The following is a 9048-nucleotide window of genomic DNA, read 5'->3' on the forward strand; positions in this document are numbered from 1 at the left end:
GCACAAGCAGTATTCCCGCTTAGTACAAGTGAAGGCTAGCAAAAGACTGGGAAGCGACCAACTAGAGAGCGACAACAGTCATGAACATGCATTAAAATTAATAAACATTGAGTACCAGCATGAGTAGGATGTAATCCACCATGAACATAAATACCGTGAAGGCTATGTTGATTTGTTTCAACTACATGTGTGAACATGTGCCAAGTCAAGTCACTTAAATCATTCAAAGGAGGATACCACCCCACTATACCATATCACAACCATTTTAATAGCATGTTGGCACGCAAGGTAAACCATTATAACTCATAGCTAATCAAGCATGTCATAAGCAACTATGATATCTAATTGTCATTGCAAACATGTTTATTCATAATAGGCTGAATCAGGAACGATGAACTCATCGTATTTACAAAAACAAGAGAGGTCGAGTTCATACCAGCTTCTCTCATCTTAGTCAGTCCATCATATATCGTCATAATTGCCTTTCACTTGCACGACCGAACGATGTGAAAATAATAAGAGTGCACGTGCATTGGACTAAGCTGGAATCTGCGAGCATTCAGTAAACAGGAGAAGACAAGGCAATATGGGCTCTTGGTTAAATCAACAATAATGCATATAAGAGCCACTTCAACAATTTCATTATGGTCTTCTCCTATCGACCCCCAAAGAAAAGAAATAAAAACTATTTACACGGGAAAGCTCCCAACAAGCAAAAAGAGGAACAGGAAATCTTTTTGGGTTTTTTAATTATTACTACTACAGGAAGAAAAGTAAACTAGATAAAAGCTACACTAATTTTTTTGGTTTTTCTTAAGGTTTATCAAACACACAAGAAGAAAACAAGAAAAAGAAAATAAACTAGCATGGATATTACAGTAAAGGAGTATGAGCACCGACATCTAGCAATGAGTGTGTGAACATAAATGTAATGTCGGTGAGAGATACGTACTCCCCCAAGCTTAGGCTTTTGGCCTAAGTTGGTTTATTGCCACGGATGGCCTGGCGGATATCCATAGTTGTAGCCGGGGTCGTAATGAGCTGCGAAAGTTATTGCCTCCTGAGCTGCAGCGTGGCTGCGAGCTGCCTCCGCCCTCCTCTCGTACTCATCTGCCTCCTCTCTGGTAATAACTTATCTTCCTTTTGCCTGATAATCAAAGAAGGCAGGAGCATGGAGGTAATACGGATAGCACGACGTCTGTAAAAGATTGAGCGATACCGTAGAGGTGATTCATTCCTCTCGACAAACTGGCGGTGAACCATAGCATTAAAGTCTAAATAAGTAGGAGGCAACTCAATATCATTCTCATGTATGTCCACACCAAGAAAATCAGCTAAGCGGGTTGCATAAATTCCTCCAAAGAAATCTCCATTAAATCTATTATGATGCAACCTACGTGCAACAATGGCTCCCAAATTATAAGATTTGTCTCCTAACACAGCACTCCTAAGAATACTGAGATCAGGGACACACATGTGACTTGCTTCATCTTTACCATTTATGCACCTACCTATGAAGAGAGCAAAATAATGTATAGCAGGAAAATGAATGCTCCCTATGGTAGCTTGTGCTATGTCTCTAGATTCCCCCACAGTTATACTAGCAAGAAAATTTCTAAACTCAGATTTGCGGGGTTAACTAGCACTACCGCAATATGGAAGTTTGCAAGCAGTGGTAAAATCCTCTAAGTCCATAGTATAAGATTTTTCATAGAGATCAAACAGGACAGTTGGAGAATCTCGTGAAGATGAAAATTCAAACCTCCTCACAAATGAACTAGTGAGATAGTGGTATTGGCGGCACTTCTCTGCCTCGAAGCTCACAAGATCAGCGTTACACAAATATGCATTAAATTCTTCCTTGATTCCCGCTCGATCCATAAAGTTTTCTAAAGGCCATTCACAAGGCTGTACTGGAGCGTCCCTTGGTGGCTCATCGTCAGCATCACGCATTACAAGCCTGGGTCCTTGCTTCCTTGAAGAACCACCTTGGAACATTTTCCTAAGGATATTTCTTCCTCTAAAAAATTTCTGAAATTTTAGTAACTTCAAATAAAAAGTGAACCAAGCTCAACAAGATTGATAGCAACTACTCCTACAAGTGCCTAGAGACTATATCAAGCATTAGAACTGCTTGGAACCATATAAATTTGACGTGCAAGCTCAAGAACATGGTCACCTAGGCAGCACAAATTTGCAATGAATAAATCACTAGAGCAAAAACTAATTGGACCAATGGAGGAGTCACATACCAAGGAACAATCTCCCCAAGCAGTTTTGTGAGAGGTGCTTTGAGCAAGGAGATCGAAAATCGCAGCAAAATGAGCTAGAACTCGTGCTTGAGCTCGATGGTGATTTTTTTGGGAGGAAGAAGAAGTGTGTGGGTGCAGGAATAAGTGGAGGGGAGCAACCATGGGCCCATGAGGCAGGGGACGCGCCCAGGGGGTAGGGCGCGCCCTCCACCCTCATGGCCAGGTGCTTGCCCCTCATGCTGTGTTCTCAGTGCCAGATATTCTAAAATATTCCAGAAAAAACCATATTCCATTTTCAGGGCATTTGGAGAACTTTTATTTTCGGGGTATTTTTATATTGCACGGATAAATCAGAAAACAGACAGGTAAATACTATTTTTGCTTTATTTCAACTAAATAACATAAAGTAAAAGGAGGGTATAGAAGGTTGTGCCTTCTAGTTTCATCCATCTCATGCTCATCAAAAGGAATCCATTCACAAGGTTGATCAGGTCTTGTTAACAAACTCATTCCGAATTGCATGAAACCGGAGAAATTTCGAATAACACTATGTTACCTCAACGGGGATATGCACATCCCCAATAATAAGAATATCATATTTCTTCTTGACAGTAGGAAGAGGAAATTCAAAACCTCCAAAAATAATCGATGGAATTTTTCCAATAGAATTGATACTGTGGACTTGAGGTTGTTTCCTCGGAAAGTGTACCGTATGCTCATTACCATTAACATGAAAAGTGACATTGCCTTTGTTGCAATCAATAACAGCCCCAGCAGTATTCAAAAAAGGTCTTCCAAGAATAATAGACATACTATCGTCCTCGGGAATATCAAGAATAACAAAGTCCGTTAAAATAGTAACATTTGCAACTACAACAGGCACGTCCTCACAAATACCGACAGGTATAGCAGTTGATTTATCAGCCATTTGCAAAGATATTTCAGTAGGTGTCAACTTATTCAAATCAAGTCTACGATTTAAAGAGAGAGGCATAACACTAACACCGGCTCCAAGATCACATAGAGCAGTTTTAACATAGTTTCTTTTAATGGAGCATGGTATAGTGGGTACTCCTGGATCTCCTAGTTTCTTTGGTATTCCACCCTTAAAAGTATAATTAGCAAGCATGGTGGAAATTTCAGCTTCCGGTATCTTTCTTTTATTAGTAACAATATCTTTCATATACTTAGCATAAGGATTCATTTTGAGCATATGAGTTAATCGCATACGCAAAAAGATAGGTCTAATCATTTCACAAAGCGCTCAAAATCCTCATCATCCTTTTTCTTGGATGGTTTGGGAGGAAAAGGCATGGGTTTCTGAACCCATGGTTCCCTTTCTTTACTGTGCTTCCTAGCAACAAAGTCTCTCTTGTCATAACGTTGATTCTTTGATTGTGGGTTATCAAGATCAACAGAAGGTTCAATTTCTACATCATTATCATTACCAGGTTGAGCATCATCATGAACATCATCATTAACATTCTCATTAAGTTCATGTTCATTACCAGATTGTGTTTCAGCATCAGAAATAGATATATCATTTGGATTCTCAGGTGGTTCAGCAATAGGTTCACTAGAAGCATGCAAAGTCCTATCATTTTTCTTTTTCTTCCTTTTAGAAGGACTAGGTGCATCAATATTATTTCTCTGAGAATCTTGCTCAATTCTCTTAGGGTGGACTTCAGGATACAAAGGTTCCCGAGTCATCTTACCAGTTCTAGTAGCCACTCTAACAGCATAATCATTTTTGTTACTATTCAATTCATTGAGCAAATCATTTTGAGCCTTAAGTACTTGTTCTACTTGAGTGGTAACCATAGAAGCATGTTTAGTAATGAGTTTAAGTTCACCTTTAACTCTAGACATGTAATTACTCAAGTGTTCAACCGTATCGGAATTGTATTTCAATTGTCTACCAAAATAAGCATTGAAGTTTTCTTGTTTGACAATAAAATTATCAAACTCTTCTAAGCATTGTCTAGCAGACTTATAGTGAGGAATATCACCTTCATCAAATCTATAGAAAGAATTTACCTTTACTACCTGTGTCGGGTTATCGAGACCATGAGTTTCTTCAATAGGTGGAGGGTTAAGATCATATGTTTCTTCAACAGGCGGTAAATTAAGACCATGTATTTCTTCAATAGGAGGTAAGTTCTTAACATCTTCAGCTTTAATACCCTTTTCTTTCATAGATTTGTTTGTCTCTTGCATATCTTCAGGACTGAGAAATGGAACACCTCTCTTCTTTGGGGTAGGTTTAGGAATAGGTTCAGGAATTGGCTCAGGAGCTGGCTCAGGAAGTGTCCAATTATTTTCATTTGTCAACATATTATTCAATAGAATTTCAGCTTCATCTGGTGTTCTTTCCCTGAAAACAGAACCAGCACAACTATCCAGGTAATCTCTGGAAGCATCGGTTAGTCCATTATAAAAGATATCAAGTATTTCATTTTTCTTAAGAGGATGATCAGGCAAAGCATTAAGTAATTGGAGAAGCCTCCCCCAAGCTTGTGGGAGACTCTCTTCTTCAATTTGCACAAAATTATATATATCCCTTAAAGCAGCTTGTTTCTTATGAGCGGGGAAATATTTAGCAGAGAAGTAATAAATCATATCCTGGGGACTACGCACACAACCATGATCAAGAGAATTAAACCATATCTTAGCATCACCCTTTAATGAGAACGGAAATATTTTAAGGATATAAAAGAAGCGAGATCTCTCATTATTGGTGAACAGGGTGGCTATATCATTTAATTTAGTAAGATGTGCCACAACAGTGTCAGATTCATAGCCATGAAAAGGATCAGATTCAACCAAAGTAATTATATCAGGATCAACAGAGAATTCATAATCCTTATCAGTAACACAGATAGGTGAAGTAGCAAAAGCAGGGTTAGGTTTCATTCTAGCATTAAGAGATTGCTGCTTCCATTTAGCTAATAATTTCTTAACATCATATCTATCTTTGCAAGCAAAGATTTCTTTAGCAAATGCTTCATCCATAACATAGCCCTCAGGCACAATAGGTAATTCATATTTATTAGGGGGAGAGTCTTCATCATCACTTTCATCAATATTATCAATAATTTCATTCTCTCTAACCCTAGCAAGTTGTTCATCAAGAAATTCACCAAGTGGCACAGTAGTATCAAGCATAGAAGTAGTTTCATCATAAGTATCATGCATAGCAGAAGTGGCATCATCAATAACATGCGACATATCAGAACGAATAGCAGAAGCAGGTTTAGGTTTCGCAAGCTTACTCAAAACAGAAGGTGAATCAAGTGCAGAGCTAGATGGCAGTTCCTTATCTCCCCTCGTAGTTGAGGGATAAATTGTTGTCTTAGCGTCTTTCAAGTTCTTCATAGTGACCAGCAGATAGAAATCCCAAGTGACTCAAAGAATAGAGCTATGCTTCCCGGCAACGGTGCCAGAAAATAGTCTTGATAACCCACAAGTATAGGGGATCACAACAGTTTTCGAGGGTAGAATATTCAACCCAAATTTATTGATTTGACACAAGGGGAGCCAAAGAATATTCTCAAGTATTAGCAGTTGAGTTGTCAACTCAACCACACCTGGATAACTTAATATCTGCAGCAAAGTATTTAGTAGCAAAGTAATATGATAGTAGTGGTAACGGTAGCAAAAGTAATATTTTTGGTATTTTGTAGTGATTGTAACAGTAGCAACGGAAAAGTAAATAAGCGGAGAACAATATGTGAAAAGCTCGTAGGCATTGGATCGGTGATGGATAATTATGCCGGATGTGGTTCATCATGTAACAGTCATAACATAGGGTGACACAGAACTAGCTCCAATTCATCAATGTAATGTAGGCATGTATTCCGAATATAGTCATACGTGCTTATGGTAAAGAACTTGCATGACATCTTTTGTCCTACCCTCCCGTGGCAGCGGGGTCCTAATGGAAACTAAGGTATATTAAGGCCTCCTTTTAATAGAGTACCGGACCAAAGCATTAACACATAGTGAATACATGAACTCCTCAAACTATGGTCATCACCGGGAGTGGTCCCGATTATTGTCACTTCGGGGTTGCCGGATCATAACACATAGTAGGTGACTATAGACTTGCAAGATAGGATCAAGAACTCACATATATTCATGAAAACATAATAGGTTCAGATCTGAAATCATGGCACTCGGGCCCTAGTGACAAGCATTAAGGATAGCAAAGTCATAGCAACATCAATCTCAGAACATAGTGGATACTAGGGATCAAACCCTAACAAAACTAACTCGATTACATGATATATCTCATCCAACCCATCACCGTCCAGCAAGCCTACGATGGAATTACTCACGCACGGTGGTGAACATCAGGAAATTGGTGATGGAGGATGGTTGATGATGACGATGGCGACGGATTCCCCTCTCCGGAGCCCCGAACGGTATCCAGATAAGCCCTCCCGAGAGGTTTTAGGGCTTGACGACGGCTCCGTATCGTAAAACACGATGAATCCTTCTCTCTGATTTTTTCTCCCCAAAAGTGAATATATGGAGTTGGAGTTGAGGTCGGTGGAGCGTCAAGGGGCCCACGAGGTAGGGGTGCGCGCCCCCACCCTCGTTGACAGGGTGTGGGCCCCCTGACGTGGATTTTTCTTCCAGTATTTTTCTTATTTTCCAAATAGATGTTCCGTGGAGTTTCAGGTCATTCCGAGAACTTTTGTTTCTACACATAAATAACACCATGGAAAGTCTGCTGAAAACAACGTCAGTCCGGGTTAGTTCCATTCAAATCATGCAAGTTAGAGTCCAAAACAAGGGCAAAAGTGTTTGGAAAAGTAGATACGACGGAGACGTATCAGTAACGAGTTCAAGGGATTGACTACCCTCTTGCCCGCGTTGGGTGCAAGTATTTGTTATTGTGTGTGCAGGTACTGTTCACTAGGTGTTTGTGTGGTTCTCCTATTTGTTCGATAACCTTGGTTCTAACTGATGGAAATACTATCCGCTACTATATTGCTTCACCCTTCCTCTTCAGGGAAACTAACCAACCCACTTGGGACAGAATGCCCTGCTGCCTCCCATGGGAGACTAACCAGCTCACTTGGGACAGAATGCCCTGCTGCCTCCCATGCCCTAGTCAACCTCGGAGGAGTCCACAACCTGTCCGTCGCTGGTGGACGTAAGGTCCACAATGGAAATGACAGGGGCCGCCGCCACTATCGTCGTCCCACCGACGTGGCCAAACAGTGTTTGGCGGCTCATACGTGCAACTAACAGCGTTCTGGTCTATGATTGCCTGCGCAGCCAGCGCTGCCTCAGTGTCCGCGTCCGGCTGCGCCGCCTGTGCGGTGCGAGTAACGGCTTGGACACGGACGACCTCATAGAGCGCCTGCTACTCGGCGAGGGAGTTGGGGTTCGCCGCAGCCATGACGACCACGGCTTCCTCGCTCACACGCTTTGAAAGCATAAGTGCTACATTGGTGATTTGGTAATTAATGTCAACATATATTTTGTTGGACTAATAGTTTTATTTAGTATATTTCAGATAAGTTCAACAGTGGTGTGGCAAGGACAAGAGGATGTGGAACCCCCTCAAAATGCTAACGAAAAGGATTGGCAAAAGCTCAAGACTCTACATTTTTGTTTAAGTGATCCAAGATCACATCGAGTCCATAGGAAAGCCAATACTATTAAAAGGGGATGAGGTGTTGCTTAATGATCTATTTTCTCAAAGTGCTTAGTGATATTGCTCGAAAACCCTCACCCACTTTCTCTATCCAAATATGTCCAAACCCTAAATTCCAACTCGGCTTCACCGATATTTCCTACCCGGAGCCACTGAGTTCATGTGGAGTTAGCCACTGCCAAAACCCTAACAATTCGGTTACACCGATATGGATCTCGGTCCCACCGAGATGGCCTTGCCAGCACTTCGTGACTTGTTGCAATCACTTCGGTCCCACCGAGAATTACAATCGGTCTCACCGAGATGGCTTAACTGATTCTCTGTTGCCTTATTGCTTCACTTCGATCTCAATGAGATGATGCGATCGGCGCCACCGAGATGAGGTTTGCCCTATGCCCATGCACATCGGTCCCACCAAGTTGTTCCCGTCGGTCCCACCGAGATTCCTAACGTTCATATTTTTACATAGATCGGTGCCACCGAGATGGGTCAAAAGTGTGTTACGGTTGGAGTTTGTGTGGAGGCTATATACACCCCTCCACCCCTTCTTCCTCATTGAGGAGATCCATCAGAACGTGCCTACACTTCCACCATTCATTTTTTGAGAGAGAACCACCTTATCATGTATTGAGATCAAGATATTCCAATCAAACCATTTGAACCTTGATTTCTAGCCTTCCCCAAGTTGCTTTCAACTCAAACCCTTTTTCCACCATCACTACTGCAAGATGCTGCTAACGCGACACTACAATCAGAGACCCTTTGACGAAACTGTGTGTGATGCATTAATCGCAAACGGTGATGTAAAAAACCATCAAAAAAGATGCAAAACGTTTGCGATGGTGGATACATCAAACACGATTTAGATTTTAGTTGCATGTGCGATGAGGGGCATACAGTTTAGTTCAATGAATTGTTTGCGATGAGGCAGAACAACATAAACGGGCAGCCAGATGAAGGTGTGTGTGCGATATATGGCATACAATTCACTTGGATAAGCTGTTTTTGATGAGGCAGAACAACAGAAACGAGCAGCCAGATGAAGGTGTGCGCGATATACGGCATACAGTTCACTCAGATGAACTGTTTGTGATTAGGCAACACAAAAGAAACGGTCAGCCAGATCAA

This window comes from Triticum aestivum, chromosome 2D, assembly GCF_018294505.1.
Source record: "Triticum aestivum cultivar Chinese Spring chromosome 2D, IWGSC CS RefSeq v2.1, whole genome shotgun sequence".
NCBI lineage: Eukaryota > Viridiplantae > Streptophyta > Magnoliopsida > Poales > Poaceae > Triticum > Triticum aestivum.